General features: G+C 44.3%; 1 pseudogene across 1 annotated transcript in view; it reads left to right on the top strand.

Annotated features, from left to right (window-relative positions):
* Nucleotides 1-1610: 1610 nt before the first annotated feature.
* LOC106800119 (shugoshin 2-like) overlaps nucleotides 1611-19970 on the top strand; it is a 35687-nt pseudogene continuing 17327 nt past the window's right edge. The window contains exons 1-3 of the transcript XR_015553087.1: nucleotides 1611-1676; nucleotides 8597-8725; nucleotides 19589-19674. The product of XR_015553087.1 is annotated as a shugoshin 2-like (transcript). The remainder of the gene's footprint in view (nucleotides 1677-8596; nucleotides 8726-19588; nucleotides 19675-19970) is intronic.

Below are 19970 nucleotides of genomic sequence, written 5' to 3' on the forward strand. Positions count from 1 at the left end.
TGGGCTCTGACTAGAGACCAAGGTCATTCTCCTCATGGTACCAGTGGTTACGTTAAAGCCCTGTAAAGAGCAGGCTTTCTCATTGATACCACAGACAACTACGGAGCACCCACCATGCGCCAGGCACGGTCCTGGTCCATAAGATCGCAGTAAACAACCCAGCAAAGATCCCTGTCCTTGTGGAGATGATACTGTGTTCAGGGGAGACAGACAGAAAATAAGCAACACGAGACGTGAGTAAATGGTGGGGAATGGTCGATGCTGGTGGGTGCCGAGGGAACGAGTGACAGCAGAGCAGGGCGAGGCCGGGAGCAGGCTGCAGGGGACAGGTCAGGGACGAGGGTGGTGAGGGCCTGAGCCGAGCAGGCACCCGGAGGAAGAGGCTGCTGGGGCGAGAGCAGAGGCCCCGCGGGGGTGCCTGGCCTCCCTGGGGGACAGCACTGGGGCCTGCGTGCCTGGAGCAGGGCTGGGGACGGGGCAGTCACCCCGAACCTCGAGACCCTTGTGAGGATGGAGGCGTTTAATCCAAGTGAAATGCAGAGCCAGGAAGCAGCAGGAGCTGACACCCTCTAAAGGCTCACCCCGGTGCTGTGCTGCCACAGGTCATCGTAGGAGGGCACGTTCCTAGGATTCTCGCAACTTCTCCAGCTTTCCCAAGGTTTCCGATTCTTCTGCTTTCTCCCCCTCCTTGGTGGGCGCCTCCTTTTTGTCCCTTTTGTGCCGACTCCTCCTCCTCCGGCCCAGGTCTGTGAATGTTGGAATTCCCGAGGGAGCCGAGGGTCCCTCGTCGTCTCGCCCCCTCTCCCTGGCGGGTGACCTTCACCCCGTGGCTGGGGATGACTGCTGAATTTCTACCCGCACTTGGGCCTCTCTCCCTCGAGATCCAGCTCCGAAAACCCAGTGCTTGCCTTTCATTGCCACTTGCTGTCTCAAAGGCACCTCAAACTTAATGTGTCCCAAACAGATCTCCTTGTCGGCACAGCCACCCACGAGATGCTAAGCCAGAAACCAGGGAGTCATCCGAGATGCTCCATTCTCTCGGAGCACGCCTGTGGTCAGGCCTTAAGTCTGTCAGTCCCACCTCAGGGAAAGTTCTTAGCTCTGCCTCTCACTGTCTTGATTTCCATGGCTACGATGTTATTCAAGGCCGGGGTTCTCTCTCCCCTGACTCCTGCGGTAGTCTCCTCAGATCACCCTGCATTCATTCTGCTTCCCCTCCAGACCATTCTCCACAGTGAAGCCAAAGCAACATATAAATTTATGGACACACGCACAGCACGGTCATGTTTCGCCCTTGCCTGAAACCTTCCAGCGGCTCCTGTTCATCCCACCAGAACACTGTCCCAAATCCCTGAGATGGCAGATGCACCCTGTGAATCCGGCCCTGCCCATCTCTCCAGCATTGTCCCATGACCCCTCTCTGTCACCACCTGGATTCCCTGTTCTCTTTCTCTCTTTGCCCGTGTCGTCTCCCTGGAAGGGGGCTGTCACTCCCACCCCTCCTTATGTCTGTCTCCTGCCACATAGTGCTTCTCTAATTTAACATGCACACAGATAACTTGAGGATCGTGTCAAATGCCGTGAAGCCAGCTCAGAAGCAATAGGGTAAGATGGAAGGGGTACCTCGAGAATCAAGCGCAAGCAGGGATGAAGGGACAAGCAAGCTGCATGAGCAGGTAACCAGACCCCCGCCGTCCACTGGGGTTGCATCAGCCTGTCTCCCCCAGTTCACACCTCTGGCCCCATGGTGGGTGAGAGGCCCCTCCCCTGGTTCATACCTGTGGCCCCGTGATGGGGTGAGAGGTCCCTCCCCTGCTTCATACCTATGGCTCCATGGTGGGGTGAGAGGTCTCTCCCTGGATCATACCTGTGGCCCCATGATGGGGTGAGGGGTTCCTCCCCCGGTAACACCTATGACTCCATGGTGGGGCGAGAGGTCCCTTATGACAAGCTGATGGAGAAGGAAAGAGTCTGAGCTTGGCTCACATATGGGTTGGCTCAGTATGTGCATATAAGCCAGATATGGGCAATGTCTGCACTACAGCCCTACTCAGAGGCGGTGAGGGGAATTCTCCTGATGGGCAGAGCTTTGGGAAGTGCACCTGGTTATCCACTCTGTGTGGAAAGCAGAGTGACCCAAGGTGAGAATACACACAGACTCCTGGGTAGTAGCGAGTGGTTTGGCCAGCTGGGCAGGACCTGGAAAGGGAAAGGTGGAAGACTGGGGACAAGAGGAACGTGAATGGGTATATGGGAGTGGGCAGGTGAGTGGAGGTTTTTATATCATGTGTTAAAAATGCAAACTATTCTCCACATAAACTTAGAAATAACAATGTAGAAAAGTTACCTTCCATTCACAAAGAAAACAAGCTCATCTGACTCCATAGAACGAGACATTATGCCAAAATAATTGGCTGAAAGTCGTGAAGTTCTGTGGAAAGTGCCCATGGCTGTGTCCACATGAGGGACTCCCTGAGATGCTCCCGTGGGAGGAGGGACAGGGGTCGGAGGGAACACCCTGCACTCTGAGTGTGTTCCTCCAACTGAACCCTGTCTCTCTGGGCTCCCAAACCCTTCTCTCCACCTTCCTCTGCTACCCCCACTCTCCTCCCTTGGGCCAATCTGGAGCTTCAGTCTCTATCTAGTTCTTACACATGCGCACTTCTCCCTGCCCTGGGGTGACCCTCTGGGATAAAATGCCTTCTTACAGCCACCAACAAGACTCTAAGAGGAGAAAATAGTCAAAGACAGAAGAATAAATACAAATATTCACTAATGTGGAGCAAGGTGGAAAACCTCACTCTAACAAGAGAAATGCCCACTACCAGCTGTCGTTCCCCCACACATTGGAAAAACAGAAAGCATGGCTAATACTCAGTGTTGCTGAAGGCTATAGGGAAGCAGACTCTGCCATAATGAGTCGTCGTACTAGTGCACGTTCTGGAAGGTGAGTTAGTTGGACCTAGTAGTGTGCATGCCCTTCACCCAGGAATTCCAGAGCTAGGAATTTGTGCAACAGAAATATTTGCTCAAATGTGCCAAGCTAAAGCCCAAGGATTTTCCTTGCAGCATTATTTGTAATAATGAAATGTGGAAAACAACTTAATGTAAATCCATAGAAGACTGTTTAATAAATGATGGCAATAATAAGACTAGTTAACATTTCTTCAGCGCTTACTAGGTGCCAGGTGCTGTTGTAAGTACTTTATGTGTATTAGCTGATGTAACCCTCTCAACCCCAAGGGAGATACTATTCTGTCCATTTCACAGGCACAGAGAGCCTGAGAAACTTGAAAAAAACAAATTTAAAATAGTATGAATAGTTTGAATTCACTTTTTAGTAACTAATAAAAATAATTCATGTATACACACAGATAGAGTCATATGTGCATGGGCAAATTCTGTATGGGCACAGAGGAAGCATAATTAACTCTGAAGTCTGAAAATTGGGAAGAAGGATTTTCACTTTTCACACTTTTGTATTTTTAAAAACTATGCATTAGTTTTGTAATTAACACAAATTAACAAACAAATACATTTAACATCTACAACTCACCTGAATGCATTACGACTTAATTTAGTTCCATTTCACTGACTAAAGAAGGTTCTTGTTGCTGGCTGTAAGACAGCGTTTTATCCCAGTGGGTCGCCCCATTGTGGGGAGAAGTGTGCATGTGTAAGAACTGGATTGCTACTGAAGCTCCAGATTGGCCCAGGGGAGGAGGGGAGTGGGGGTAGCAGAGGAAGGTGGGGAGTAAAAGGGTTGGGAGCCCAGATAGACAGGGTTTGTTTGGAACAAACTCGGGACACACAGGAGTGCAGGCCAAAGTGACCTCTTGAGCTGCCCTCCGTCCCCTGTCCCTCCTCCCACAGGAGCATCTCGCCGAGTCTGTCAGGTGGACGCAGTCGTAGGTGCTTTCCACATAATTTCACGACTTTCAGCCCATTATCTTGTCATAATGTCTGTTCTATGGACTCAGATGAGCTTGTTTTCTTTGTGAATGGAAGACAGGTAAGTTTTCCACATCGTTATTTCTAGGTTTATGTAGAGAAAGAGACCGTGTTAGAAAGAAGGTATTAGGTTGAAGTGAGCGGGGTGTGAGCTGGTGACTTGCTCTACGACTGTGACAAACCTCCATCAATCTGCATCTGTAGTTCCGTGAGGAGAGAGAGATCCTACTTGTACAAGGTATTAGGATTCCTGGATGAAAAGCATCTGATTCTATGGTGCCTTCAGACTACGTTTTGTAACTGATTTTGAGTTCCTTTAGGTGTTAGGCACCGACTTCTCTTTATTACAATCTTCTGCATCTCTCTCTTCTCCCCACTTCCTCCCCCAGCTCTGTCTCCTTAAACATCTGTACCACCACCACCGCTGCCGCTACACACAAACACACACTAATTAACAGTGTAAAATCTTTAGATCGTTTGCAAATAATTGTAAAACTTTTGACCAGCAAGAATAGAAGTCATACCAGAAAGCCAGGAATAAATTTCAGTTAGTTCACACTTTAATACATTGCTCCTTTAAGCAAGGACTCTTAAATCACTTAAGAGAATGAGCAAAATAATTTTCTGGTCTCACTTTTGTTTTGAGTTCTTGAGGTTTAGCTAAGACATAATCCACGAATGGAAGGTGCTCTTTGCTTTTCACTGTCCTTGACACTGTGCCTGAAAGGCAACCCAGGGTCGTGTTTTCAGCACCACTGGCAAAGAGGAAGAGGTTGCCAATGTTGAAACTGAGCATCCTAGTCCCACGTGCCCCGCACTCTACCGTGGGGCTGTGCAAGGAAACGAAGGCTCAAGGCAGTTATGTAATGTGCCCAAGATCACCTCATGAGCAGGCATCAGAGAGATCTTGCTGTTCATCTGTCTGCTCCCAAAGTTTGTGTTCTTCCCCCTGGGCCAAGTTTCCTCTCCTAAGGACGTGGCCAGTTTTCTAGAATCCCCTCACTGACGGGAAATGGGGATGCTTTCCTGCGGATGTGGAAATTTGTCTACTGCTGCCAAGGTCTTGTTTTCTTAACTTTTCAAATATGAGGGAAGAACAGAGAACAAAGAGTGTCTTTTGCAGATAGTGGTGAGAGTTAAAACCCTTTTATTCAACTGCGTCAACTCAAGAATTTTAAAAGTTTATAATATTCAGCATTTCATAATCTTTTATTATTTTCCTGAAACCAGTGTTGTGTTAGAATGCAAATCCTTGTTGGTTATCCTCTGAAACAAAGCCAAACATTTGTCCTGCCAAAATAAAACCAAATACAATCAGTGTTACATAATTTTATAATTGCCAAGAGTGGGTGTTTGATCAGCTCAGGCATACGAGATCAACATATTCGAAATAGTTCTTATTCAGAAAGAATGGGCTGTGGGAAAACTGCCTCGATCTACATAATCCTTTCCTCTGCACAGGTCATTGAGAGGATTCAGACCCTGAGTAAATGTATTGTTCTACCTGAGAAAAAACTGTATCCTTTTGTTTTGGGGGGAAAGCGAGGCCAACAAGAAACTTTGCAATCTCCCTTGCATTTATAGAACTTTTTCCTCTCACCATGCCTCATGACAAACTTTTGTAATGTGGGTAGGATTGGAGTAAAGTAAGTGGCTTGCCTTACAGATGGAATGGTGTATGACGATGGTTCCCGAACTTGAGCAAGGATAATGATCACCTGAAGATCTTGTTTAAAATGTGGATTTTTGAGCCCCACTCCCAGACACCTGATTCACTCTGAGAAACTTAAGTTTATGGGGACACTCAGTCTCTTGGTCGTATCACATGTGGCTGAGTTTCCTGCCTTGGTCTCCAGGGCCAGCTGCCTGGCCAGCTGTGAGAACGAGACCCTGCGTGGAACCCAGATTTGACCAGTGGGAGCTCTGGAGAGCCAGGGTCAGCCTGAATTCACCAGAGTTCAGCCTCAAAGTGTGGCTGACAGGTCTGCTCCCTGGAGTTTGTTCAGGCTGAGTCCCAAACCTCAATCACAGCGTAAAGACAGGTGCCCCCTGTTGGCTGGTCCTGGGGCGGATTTGGAGACACATCTACACCTGCCAGGAGGCAAGAAGTGGGAGCCAGCATCCAGGGAAGGACCCTGGGAGATGTTGATTTCTTTTAATACCAAAAGAAAAAGTTTGAAAAGTGTCCTTGGAAACTAAATGGTCAGTACCCTGTTTATGTCCATTCTCTCCACTTTGACATTTTCACATTCATATAACTCCATAAATATGTCATGACGGCATTGGGGAGCAACCCATGACCACGCAGACAACCGGCTCTGATTCACTACATCCCCTCTGCTCACCCCAACATCAATCTATGAATGAACCAAAAGTTCAGGCATTTTGTGAGGGATGGCTGTAAATTTCTTTTTCTTTTTTCAGGCCAAACACCCAAAATTGTATTATATTCTTTTCCAATCATTCTAGGTTTCCTTGTTTAAAAGAAGTGGTGTTGGAGAGTCTCTAGTTGTTTAAAATATTTCCATTTTTGATAATTTGTGTGCCTTTTAGGTGCCTCCCCTGTCCGGACTTTGTGTGAATTAAAATAAAAGACAGACACAAGAGAGGTGTAAAAGCCTGCTCTCCACCCATTCTAGTAACCCTCCTGCAGACGGATGACCACATCCAGGGTCAAGTGTAAGGTCTCTCATTCTCACCTTGAGAGGTAAAGGGAATTTCGTGTGCTTTCAGCAACCTGAGCATTTGGGGAGATGCGCAGTTATCCTCATTACTCATTCAGCCAGTGTCTCTGAAGCTTCCCCCCTCCTAGGCCCTGGGGCCCAGACAGAGTTACCCGCCCCATGGAGTTGACACTCTGGTGAAGTTACTGAATGACTCGCCTTCACGGGAGTCTCTTTTAACTCTTCCTCATATCCTCCGGATCTTTATAAGCTCACAGATAACCTAGAGATTGTTGAAAGGGTAACCAGCTGATTATTTGACCAGCCAGAACAAGTGACAAACTGAAAAGGGCATAGGAATAAATAGAAACCATTTCAACTCCTGAAATATTTTTTTAACAAGATAGTTTGGAGGAGGAATTGACTTTCTTAATTCCAAGTAATAGAATATTTATTTTTAGGTAGCCATACTCAAATTCAAAATCACTTATGTGATGGCCCAGCTTAAATATGTACTCAACTAGTTATAATCATGTCAAAGTAATTAGTATTATAATCATCTAAATACAGTTTTCTTTTTCTTTTTTGGAAACTGCTTCTGTCACTGTGCCAATTCTTCTCGGCTTCATTGTGCAAACTCTGAAGTCACTTCTCCATCACCACCTGCCTGGTGCCCATCTGCTCTCTCTATGGGGCTGAGGTCACCACTGTAGAGAGTGTAGGAAGCACCAGAACCAGGATTCACCTCATTCTGGTAAGAGCACGTGTTAATGAGTTCAGGATAAACATGGGTTTAGGTGGCCTCTTTAGTTGTCTGGGCCATGGCTTATGGTTTTTGAGGACAAAGATGCAGGTGAAGGCCTCTGTCCTTCACAGGAATAAATGTTACCCTTTTCTTAATTTCTTTTTTCCTTCTGCAGCTTTCCTTATTACTATTTGAAGTTTATTACATTTCCATAAAAACGAGGTGGTGCCGAGGAGTGACGCCTTGTCTGAGTCACTTCAGAGCATTTCACTGCCTTGGGGAGGAGCCCTCCCTCCAGAGGGCTTTGTGTCCTCTGCACAGAGATGTGGAAAGGGGGCAATTCACATTTATCTTGGTTCCTACAATGAAATGGGGAAAACAGGGATGCATATTCTATGTTTGGTCTGTGTTAACAGCCATACTGCTAATTCCAGCCAGAGAAAATACTTTTGTGACTTGGATATTTGAATTTGGCATTTGTGGCTATGTAATCATCCTTAATCAAGACTGTTTATGTTGACTATCCCCCAAACTAAGTTATAAACCCTTTAGGGGCAAGGATTCTGTCTTGTTCTAAAAATGCCTCCCCACACCATAAAGGTTGCTGGCAGACCGCTGAGCCAAAGGCCAGGAGGAAGGAACATAAGCGGCCTGTGTGTCCTTTTGCCCCACGAAGACCCTCACACCGTCAGAGGCACACAGCCGGGCATGTTCGTCTCGGGGCTGAGTCTGTATAGGGCTTTTTAACTCATGTACTGAAGACGCCTTAGTAAAAATGTCCAAACGCGAAACTCCAGATAACCCTCCAAGGTCAGAACAGGAAATACGAAGCAGAAAAGCTGGAGCTCTCTTTATGGACAGAAGACTTTGCAATAAATCCCTCAATTCAAATTCCTTCCCCTCCCCCACCCCACCCCCCCGAAAGTGGTAGCAGAATGAGGGAGAGAACAAAATCATGGCAGACAATCTCAATGTCTGCGGTCTTGGTTGAATCCAAGCTGTGTCCTTGAAGTCATGCCCTGGGCTGACTGGAGGACTTCCTCTCCCAACGACCTCAATGGCATCTCTTCCCAGAAACTTCCCTCGATGTCTTCAGTGTGAACAGCCACAGCACTTCCAGCTGTACCTGACAGGCCTGTACCTACCTTCAGTGTCGCCACCAGAAGCCTCTGTTTCATTTTTGAGAGCTTCCTACCTCTTAGCTTTCAGGCTGGACGCCTGTGTTCTTTGCTTTTAGGAATGGATTGCTGAAGGCCACGACATCCAGTGGAGGTTCTCCACCCCAGGCGTGGTGGTGAGCATCTACACTCTCCTCTGGAACCACCCAGAGCCCTCCACAGAGCAGTTGACTGGAACCTCGGGGTGGGTGAGTCAGGACCCTTTTATGCTGTGGAATGAGTGTTGTGCTTAACAAGAGCAGCAAGGGTGCTAGAGACCTCTCCCAAGGAATTAGGCCAAAGGGCTTGACAGGGATTTATTTGTGGATCTTTATGATCCATACCTCTCAGAGTAGTGTTGGCAAGTATTATCCACCCCTATTTATCAGGAGGGGAAACTGAGGCAGCCAGCCAGAAAGTAAAGTGAATTTTCCATATGACTATTGCATTCTTGGCATCATCTCAATAGTTTCTGATCATTTTAGGGTGACGTCTGTTTGGGCAGCATATGCTTATTGAAACAGTCTTTGCATGGTGACTTGGATGCAATTGCAATGTTATTGGAATAGAGGTTGCAAAGATTAGGACTTTAAAAATCTTTTAATTATGTATTTAGAGCTAGCCAAAAGAAGCAGTGACCTTTTGGGTTGTTTTAGTTTTTTGTTGTGGCTGTTGCTGCTACAGTTGTTATTTAAGTATTATTGATGCTTGTGAAATTATAGACTCTTAGGAATTAGGAAAAAATCACTTATGACTAATAAACTTGCACTCAGTGGAAATGCCTTAAGAATTTTAAAGTGGTATTTCCCCTTTTGGAAACTTTTTTATTCTTATTAAATTTCATATTTGCATTCTATCTTGTCAAGATACCTTTAAACTTTTATTCTATTATGTGCAAATCTGATAAACATTGCCTTCTGTCTCTACTTAAGTTCTTGATTAAAACACTGAACAGAATAAGCCAAGCAGACAACTATGAGAAAATTAAGCAACACTGTTAATGTGTAACTGCGGTTCAGTTAGGTACAAACCCTTCTGTGGTGTCACACTTTTGCATTTTCATCCCCTCCACCCAGGGAGCACAGACGCGTTCAAATGCCTCGTGAAATCCCCACGTGCCGTGTCTATGGACTGATCAGATTCTCAGTCTAGAAATCTTATCTCAGAGGGAATGAGGCCAGTTTTCCTGAGCACCTAGTCTCCTCTCAGGGACCACTGCTATAGGCCTTCTCGTCAACAATCCCTTCCAGAATAGATCCAGAAAGTTGCCCAAGAGCAGAGTCTACCTCATCTGAGCCCATCTTTTTGAAAACCAGGATCCGTGGTTGCCTGCCTCCAGTTCCAGCTCTGCTCTGGTTTCTGTAATGTCTCAAAGAGATTGCTGACCACGGCTTCACAATCGTAGCTACAAATTACTTCAAGGGCATGGGACATAAGTCAGCTTGGTCAATCCGAACACTCGAGCAAGTTTAAAGAGGCCGAAGTGTGCTCTTAGAATCTCCACCTATCTTGGGCTTCAAGTCTTTTTAACTGTGTCGTCTGCTGCTTTTAGCTTACCAAGCATTCCTTTGGAGAGAAATATGGAAGCAAAAATAGGAATAAGATAGTCCTGCCTTCTCTCTGACTCCTGTGAATATTACTCTGTCTTCACTGGACAGTGTGTTTGTTCTCTGCTTGAAGCGTTTTGTGGGTGATGGTATTTTCCACAGACTATGTCTGTCTGGTGCTCGGCTGACTGGACACTGCTCTGTGCCACACTTTGCCTTCGGCCTCAGTTTGCCCTGTTCCTCGCACCATTTGTTCATGTCCTTTCTTTCTCTTTGCTGATCAGAGAGCAGTCTGGTTACAGTGCCCCCCAACTCCTTATTTCTTCCTTATTATATCCTCCGAATTTCATTTCTGAGGGCTTCCTATGCTGTCTGTGCTGTGTCCTTTCTACAGTTTCTGGTAGATGGGAGAGGGTCCATCATTGCTCTGTACTTTCTGAACTGGCTTTTCATACACGCCTGTGGCCCTGGAGAACAACACTCGGCATTCTTCTCCTGCTCTTGTTATGAACCCAAAGGTGTCCTCCCTGAACACTGTGTCACTTTCATGTGGCAGCCTTTGTGGTTAGTTTGATGGCCATTCCCCTCACAGATTCCTCTCATGTTTGAGCCATGCAAGAAACTTTAGCCCCTCTTCTTTCGGAAGAGGTAAGATTTCTCAACCCTGGGTAATTGAAGGACCCCTTCCCAGCCATTTCCTTCCTCTGCTCCAGTTTTGTAGTTTGCCTTCGGGAAGCTCTATTCGTACCTTCTGTTGGACAGAGCGGCCTCTGTTGTCCAGCTGCCCCTGGGACCTAGATGTTGGTTCAACTGGCAGGATGGGGTTGGAGGATGAAGACATCCCATACTGGGCTGCGGAGGTGCTGAGACTAGGTGCTCAGACAGAGGAACTGGGTTCCATAAGCCAGAAGTAGAATCTCAGCATTTTGCCAGAAACTGAGGGCCTAGAGGCAGATATCAAAAGCCAAGGAAGGCTGAGGATCAGAGGGTCAGGTGAAAAAACAGTAAGTTAGGGAAGAAGAAGTCGTGAATCAGGACGGTACCTTCATCAAGCACTGTGGCCCACGGTGCGATGCATGAGAGAGTCGTAGGCGCAGTTCTGTCTGCTGCTCTTTAAGCTCCCACTACGTAGCCTTTACCCCCTTCTTTCCTATGAGGTTCCTGGATTTCCACTCAAGTTTATCTTTTACGATCATATGGTTCCTGCCTCCTTTGTTAGTTTTCTTTTAACATTGCCAGGTCCTGTTAGTGGGTCTCACCCCTCTGGGTTTTAGTGGTGCCTGTTAGACAATAGCGGCATCATTGCAGCAGAATTGCAAGGCTTCTGTCTTTATCACGCACAGTCTGTGCTTTGGATCTAGACGCCACCCCAACAGCTAACTTTATTGAGTACTCTCCATGTACCAGGCACTGTTCTATGGTGGGTGCCATATGCCAATTGTGCAGATGATGAAACCGAAGTACAGAGTGGTTAAGTTACTGCCCAGGGTCACATCGCTAGCGAGTGGAAGTGTCAGGATATGAACCCAGGTAGTGTGGGTGTAGAGTCTATGTTCTTAGCCACCTCGTCTGAATCTGTTTATTTTCCTGAGACCATTTTCCTTGTTACTTTTCCTGCAGAATTACCAGGACCTCCTTTATTACCGTTACTTTTTTCCCCAATATAACTAGTGTCCTCTTTGGTTTCATCTTTTGGAGTATCATCTATGTAAGTTTTTAGTCTTCTAATTTACTTATTTCTTTCTCAAATTTATTCGTGCCCCCTTCTATAAGCATTAGTTGAGTGCCTACTGTGTTATGAGCACTTCCATTCTGTGTTATGGTTCTTACCCTTAGGGAGAATCAGTTCAGGCCAGGGTTTCTGATTCAGGGCCAATTAATATCTTTAAGGGGTCCAGGAATGTGCAAATTTTTTTGCAAAATATGTGTATATTCACATGTGATTTTGAGGATATATTCCTAGAACTGTCATCAGATTCTCAAAAAGTCTATGACCCCATTCCATAAATGTAAGAATTGCTGGTCTAAAGAGATGTAGAAATCATTATAATAGAGTGACATCCTGATCAGATCTGGGAGCTGTGCCCACACATGCTTTCCCAATGCTGTAAGAGACACTCCCTCTGTGTCAGGGAGTCCTTCCAATGTTATAAGATTTTTTAATACCATCTGGTGACTGTCAAGAACTGTGAAGGCTCTGAGGTTTTACCCTACTTACAAGCCAACAAGATAGCCTGACACAGTTTGATGGATGCTAGTGGAAGACGCAGGACTCCTGGGTCAGAGACAAAGGACTTCATTCTTCACAGCAATAGCGCAGCTGGAATATTAGCATTTATGCCAGCTTCCCAAGCCCCAGTTCCCACAAGGCAATGTGAAGAGGGCCTGTTGGCACCTGGATGTGCAACGGGTTGTGTTACAGGAGAGGAACCCTGAGCTTAGGGACTCAAATCTTTTGTCATGGGTAGTAAGCCTGCCAGAAGGTGACGTTGTCTTTATTATGCTGGACGGTAAGCATTCCTGCTAATCCCTCCACAGGGAGACACTGTCTTTATCATCCAAGGCTGTTCACTCTACCAGAATCCTTGAAAAGAGTCTGGGACGAAGCAGTCAGTGCCTCTGCTCACGAGAGGTGCGCATCCGCACACGTGACCTGCACCCGTTGTGGGGCGTCCTCAGTCCTTTGCCCTTTCTCTTCACTGATTTCCTGCCCTGCACCCTTCCGCAGAGTGCGCTCCAGAAATGTATCCTAAATGCCTTCCGATGACACTGGTTCAAACTAGAAAAAAGACTAGGATTTTGTATATGATTTTGGGGGTTTGGGGAAGTCCTAGTTATGAACGAGGGAGATGTGCCAAGCAGAGAAGTGGCCTTTGGGTTGAAACATTGTGTATTTCCTTCTACCAGGTAATTTATGCCGCTCTACTGGATACAGACCTATTGTGAAGAGTGGCAAAAGTTGACTCCTGTGAGTATGAAACAACTGGGAGCTGCTGAGCCATCACTCTGGATTAAATAGCAAAGCATCACATCCATTATGTGGAATTGATTTTCAAGGAAAGCACAACACTGTGCATTAGAGACTCGGGTTCACCATTCTGCCTATGTCAGTGAGGGTAACTAGATGTTTTTCTCAGAAATATAGACAGGTAGCACCTTAATGGCTTTTTTGAAGGGGAAGGTTATAAAATAGCATATTATCAGGGAAATGGATTAGGCCATCTTCCTAACACCTACCTTTGTGAGAGGGAAAAACAGAGGAGAGTCTCTTTCTCATGCCGTCATTTCAGCAGCACATTTTGTGGAGTCATAGCCAAAGTGAAACATTTTTGTGAAATAAATGCCTGTGTCCTTTCTGAATGTGATTCCATCTTTGATTAGTACTAATGGTTTATGGGGAAGAGAGGAGAAACCAGTTCCATCTGTCATATTGTGTGGCATCAATAGCCACTAAGCATGTGTAACATCCACAGAGCATAAGTTTCAGATCCTCCTCTGCCCACTCCCTCCACATCGCCCCCCAAAAACCTATGGTGAGTAGCTAGAAAAGACGATATGGAATAATTAATTTAAAAAATACAATCTTTTTCCTGCAAAGATATACCTTATAAACTGGGGAAGTTATATATCCGAAGATGTTTGGATTCCCAAGTTGTTACAAAGAATGTACAAAACTGAGAAAGAGTTAAGATGCTACCAAAAGGGGACATGCGAGGAAATACATCTGAAGGAAAGATTCAAGAACGGAGACTAGGGAGCTGTGTGAACAACACTGACATGAATAATCCACGTGAGGCCTCTGTTGTGGCGCTAGCCTGTGTAAATGTTAGTGTAGCTGCTTACCTGGGCTGGGGAAGCAAGACAAATTGCAGTAAGATCTGTTTGTTTATTTGTTCATTCACTTTTCATTCACGCATTCATGATTTATTTGAAATTGTGTGTTATAGAATATTGGTGCCTTCCATTGTCACCTATATTTCATTTTCAGTTTCCTCATACATTTAAAGGTTATTTGAATCAATTTAATTAGCTAGAACACTGGGTCAAAGAAGCACAGAGGTCAAAGCTGGGCTGGATGCCCAGGCTGGACCAGAGGCAGGGGTCACAGACTAAGAGGAGGCAGAGTCCTGCAGTGGAGCCGACCCTGATCTCAGTGGCAGCGGGGGGATGTTGTTCTCATTCCGGGGCCTCCAGGGCCTCCTTCAGTCCTCTCTCGGGCAGCCTGCTCCCCACACCTCTCTGGAGGGGATTAAATGAAGATTAAATGCCTTAATGAATGAGAAGCCCTGGACTGTGGTAGACAATCAAGAGACTATAGTTATTAGTAATTACAGGCAACACAAGGTTGTGTTTTACAAGCATGAATTATTATCAGATTATCGGAACGCACAGCTTCGTATTCTGATTCTGCCTTCTTTAGCTATATAATATGATAAGTGACTTAACCTTTCTAGGCCTCTGTTTCCTTCCCTGTAAACGATGATGATCACAAGGATTAGATTATATCATGTCTGTAAAGTACAGAACATCAGGCCGAGCGCATACTGGGAGCTCAATGGAAACTCTCCTACAATTAATTCAGCTACTACTGCCACTGCCTCCACTTTTTTTATGTGACGTATCTTGAAGGAAGATCTCTCATGTGATCACAGGGAACGCTTCCTCATTCTTCTTAGTGCTGCTGAGGACGGATCTAGGGTGGACTTCCAGGCCATTGAACTGGTCTCCTGTCAATGGACATTTGGGGTGTTTTGCTGGTGGCTTGACGTTGGTGTAGACTGCCTTTTCCTCTTGCATTATTAATGTTTTTCCTCCCTTGGCATTATTCCCATCAGGAGCAAAAATGTTATCTCTCATCTTAAAAAGAAAGAAAGAAAGAGAACAAAAATAAAACCTCTTGCTCCACTCGTACCCCTCACCCCAGCTACGCTATCTCATTTTTCTCTCAGCTTTATAGGGCAACTCTTTGAGAGAATGGTTCCAGTCTCCAGTTTCTTTGGAAACTGCACCCATTGGGTGTTCACCACCACCCTGTGAAAACCACTCTTCTGAAAATTGATCTCCACTGTTGCCAGAACTCCGGATATTTGTGGTCTTTATGTTGATCTTCGCGTGACTTAGGATACCACACTCTCCTGAGTTTCTTCCTACCTTTCTGACTGTTCCTTTTTGGCCTGTTTGCTGGTTCCTCTTTATTTTCCAGACTCCTAAATTTTGGGTACCCCAGGACTCAGTTCTTGGACTTCTTTCTTCTATGTAGGCTAGTTCCCTAAATGATTTCATCCAGTCTTGTGGTTTTAATTGCTGTTAAATACTGATGACTCCCAAATTTGCATCTCCAGCCTGGTCATCTCCTCTGAACTCCAGACTAGACATATCCAGCTACCTACTTGGCACTTCTATTTGGATGTCTAAGGGGCATCTCATTTCATGTTTGCCACAAAACCAGTTCCTTTTGGGGTCTTCATCTCAGGCAATTACAACTCTATTTTCCTATCTTTTCCTCACACTCCGTATCCGATCCTTTAGCAAATTCTTTTGGTGCCACCTTAAAAATCAGTCCAGAATTCTGTCACTTCTCACTGTCAACCTCACTGTCACCACCCATATCCGAGCCACCGTGATCTCTTTTCTGAATTGTTGCAGTAGCATCCCAGCTGGGGCTTCTTGCTTCTGCTCCTGCCCTCTGTATTCTCTTCTCAGCATGGCAGCCAGTGATCCCGCTGAAAGGTTAGTCTCTGCTTAAAACTCTCCAGTGGCTTCCCATCACGTCTACTGCCTGGTGGTTATCTGAACCTGAAACTCTGCTCTGTCTCTCCCCTCATCTGCTACTCGCCCTCCTGCTCTTGAACATCTTCTCTGCACAGGCCTCCTCCCACTCCCTCACACACAGACACGCTGGCCCCTCGGGGCCTTTGGACTCATTCTTCCTTCGCATGGCCAGTTCCCTGACTTCCTTCAAAGCGTCACTCAGAAGTCACTTCAGTGAAGCCTTCCCTGGTGACCCTGTATAAACCTGGATCCTTCCCCTCCCCTGCCGAAGGATTCGTGTTCTGCTTCCCTGCTGTAATTGTTCTTAGCACTTGACACTATATAACATATAATTTTACTTCTCAATTGTTCATCCTCCCAGAATGTAAGCTTCTTGAGTACAGGACTTTTGTCTATACCACAGCAATGTCTGGAACACAGTAGATGCGATAAATACTCATAATACTTTAAATAGTGTTTCCTCCATTAAGGAGGAAAAAACCCACAACCCATGCTTGTGGGTTTTTTTTAAGGATGAGGTACATATATATCCTGTAATACTTCTGTTATTGAGCTTTTTGAATAAAAATAATGATAAATAGTGTAAAATATGTTTTTAGCACCTAGGGCGATGATCATGTGGTCTTTCTTTTTAGGTGTGTTTATATGATGACTTATTTTAGTAGCTTTTCTAATTTTGCATTTCTAAGATAACCTTCAGAAATGACTTGTTATTCTTTTTTTTTATCATTTTTTTTTGTGAGGAAGATCAGCCCTGTGCTAACATCTGCCAATCCTCCGCTTTTTTTTTTTTTTTTTTGCTGAGGAAGACTGGCCCTGAGCTAACATCCATGCCCATCTTCCTCCACTTTATATGGGATGCCGCCACAGCATGGCTTGCCAAGCTGTGTGTCGGTGCGTGCCCGGGATCAGAACTGGCGAACCCCAGGCCGCCACAGCAGAGCACGTGCACCCAACCACTTGCACCACCAGGCCGGCCCCATGACTTGTTATTCTTTTAATGTGCTACTGAATTGTTTTGGCCAATATTTCGTTCGGGAATTTTTTATTGTTATTCATAAGTGAGGTTTCTTTGAAGTTTTCTTTTTGTACAGTCTTTAGGCATTGATAAAAACTTTATGTATATTAAACTCATAAAAAGAATTTGGGTGTTTTCCTTTTCCTATGCTCTGGAAGAATGATATAGTGTTAGAATTATTTTTTCTTTAAGGTTTGGTAGAATTCTTCTGTGAAACCATCTGGACCTGCGTCTGTGTTAGTGGGAATGGTAGCTCTTTGTTAACTTTATTTCTTCTGTGTGTATTGGTTTGCTTAGGAAAATTTCTTTCTCTTTTTCATGGTCAGTTTTATTAAATTTTATTTCCTTAGAAAACTATCTGTCTCATCCGTGTTTTTAAACTGATTTGCATAGAGTTGACCCAGGTAGTTTGTTATTCTTTTAATTTTCTCTGTGTTGTATGTTCCCCCATTAGACTAATTTTATGTATTTAGGCTTTTCTCTCTGTTTTGTTGTTTTTTTTTTTCCCCCACTAGGTGGTTGTGGTTTTTCTATTTTTTTTTGTTCTTTTAAAGGATCATCTTTTTGATTTAATTTGAGTTCCACTATTTTGGTGTTTCAAACATTAATTTTGCTTTTCTCTTTGGTGGGAAGTCCTTTCTTGTGCTTTTCTGTGTTTTATTTTATTTTTACTTTTCTAACTTTGAGCCAGGTGCTTATTTATTTTTTATTCTTTCTTAACTCTGTAGGTGAGGTGTCATTTCTCAATGCTCTCAAGACTTTTGTCTTTGTCTTTAGTTTTGAGAAATTTGGCTACGATGTGTCTAGGCATGGATTTCTTTGGGTTTGTGCTTTTGGAAGTTCACTCAACTTGAATATGCAGGTTGATTTCTTTTGCCAGGTTTGGGGCATTTTCTGCCATTATTTCCCCCAAACTTTTTCAGCCCTGTTCTCCTTCTTCTCTCCTTCTGGGACTCTGATGACATGAATGGTGTATCTTTGTTATAGTCCCACAAATCCCTGGCCCACTCATAATTTTTTTTCAGTCTCTTCTCTCTTGCTTAGATGCGAGCTTTATTGCTCTGTCTTCAAGTTCACAGATTCTTTTCCCTCTGTCCTCTCCATTTTGCTGTTGAGTTCACTGAGTTTTTAATTTATTTTGCTTATTGTATTTTTCAGGTCTAAGTTTCCATTTGGTTCCTCTTTATATCTATTTCTTTGCTGAGACTGTCTATTTTTTCATTTGTTTTAAGCATGTTAGTAATTGCTTATTGAATCATTTTTATGATTGTTGCTTTAAAATCCTTGTTAGAGAATTCCAGCGTCTGTGTCCTCTTGGTGTTGGTGGTTGTTGATTGCCTTTTCCCACTGAAATTTAGATTTTCCTAATTGTTGATGTGATGAGTTGTTTTTGATTAAATCTTAGACTTTTAGGGATTTTATTCTGAGACTCTGGATCTTATTTAAACCTTCTCTTTTAGCAGGCTTCCTCTGACACCATGTGGTGGTAAAGGGAAGAGCCACCTACTGCCAAGTGAGGGGTCAAAGTTTAAGTTCCCCACTCAGCCTCTGTGACACCCTGGGGGCGAGGGGTGTCTCCTAACTGATGGGTGGGGCTGGGAGTTCAGGTTGACACCACCCTGGCTGGGACAGGAGTGGTGCCTCATTACTTTTACGGCCTCCAGGGACACAAGGATGAGGGGAGTAATGAAGCAGGGGAAGGTTACTACCACTGAAGAGTGGTGAAAATCCTGGCTCTCTACTAGACGTTGTCTGTCACCACCTTAGAGGAGAGGGAGAGGGGCTCCTTGATATTAGCGAGTGAGGATGGAATCCAGAGTCCCCACGTGTTCTCCACTGACATTGCCGGGTTGGGGGATGCTGTCCCAGCTCTCCCCTTGGCCTTCTCTGACGGTGGAAGAGAGTTGTCTTGCTATAGCTTGGTGAGTGTGGAAGTCTAAGCTCTCCATTTGGCTTTGCACCTTTATCAAAAATTAGTTGACCACATATGTGTGGGTCTATTTCTGGACTCTCTTCTATTTCGTTGATCTATTTGTCTGCTTTTGTGCTAATACTATACTATTTCAATTACCATATCCCTCCAACTTTGTTCTTCCTCTTCAAAGTTGTTTTAGCTATTCTAGGTCCTTTGCATTTCCATATGAACTTTAAAATCAGCTTGTCAATTTGGCCATACCCCTGTTTCTATTACAGGTTAGTGCTGTAATAGGAAAAGATGGTGGCATGTTGCCTAATTTTATGGTCTTTATTAAATAATTAAAATGTGTTGAGAAAATGTCTGAAAATTTAGGAAATATAGATAGCAAAACTTTAAAGAATATATTAAAATCACCCAGACTTTGACTTTTAAAAGGTCATTTAAAAATATGTGTTATGAAATCCAATAGTGTATTATAGAATATGTACGTAGAGTGAGTGTGTTGCATGTGTATGTAGAGATATTGTATATGTGCGGGTATACACATGTGTATTTATTCCTATGCATACAAGAAAGTTTGATAATATTAGTAGTGATTATTAGTAGTGGTATAGTTAGTAGTGATTATCTTTAGATGGCATGATTAAGGATGAAGTATGTTTAACCTTATCATTGTATTGTTCTCGTTCAGCTATTGAAAGCTAATGAAAGAATTGTTCTATTACTATTGGTGTCCTTGGTACTTTAATAATAAACATGATATAATGAGATTAGGAATTTTGTTTCTTTTCATTTTCTTTGTTCTTTTCAAAAATAGTTCCATCAGAGTTCCTTTCTACTGCCAACTAGCAAGAAGAAACAGGTGAGTAAACAGTGCAAGTTGATGCGTCTTCCGTATGCAAGGTAATTGTTTCAAAACTTGGCTAAATATTGACTTGCACACTTCTGCCTGAATTGGACTTTAAATAGTTTTTATTTAGTCTGATTCCTTTAAACATAGAAAAGCATTTAAAAATAAATAATGAAATAGTTGTTAACATTGTGCTGGTAAAAGAAATTGAACACACACGCTAATAGAATTCAGTTTTAAACCTTGAAATAATCTTTGGCTTTCCTAAGCCTCTAGAGAAGGAGGCACAAGTGGACCTTTAGTAATGTGGGTTTGAATTACACTGGTTCAGAGTACTTGGATTTTCATA

Source organism: Ceratotherium simum, chromosome 9 (assembly GCF_057802395.1).
Source record: "Ceratotherium simum simum isolate JZ-2026a chromosome 9, ASM5780239v1, whole genome shotgun sequence".
In the NCBI taxonomy this organism is placed as follows: domain Eukaryota; kingdom Metazoa; phylum Chordata; class Mammalia; order Perissodactyla; family Rhinocerotidae; genus Ceratotherium; species Ceratotherium simum.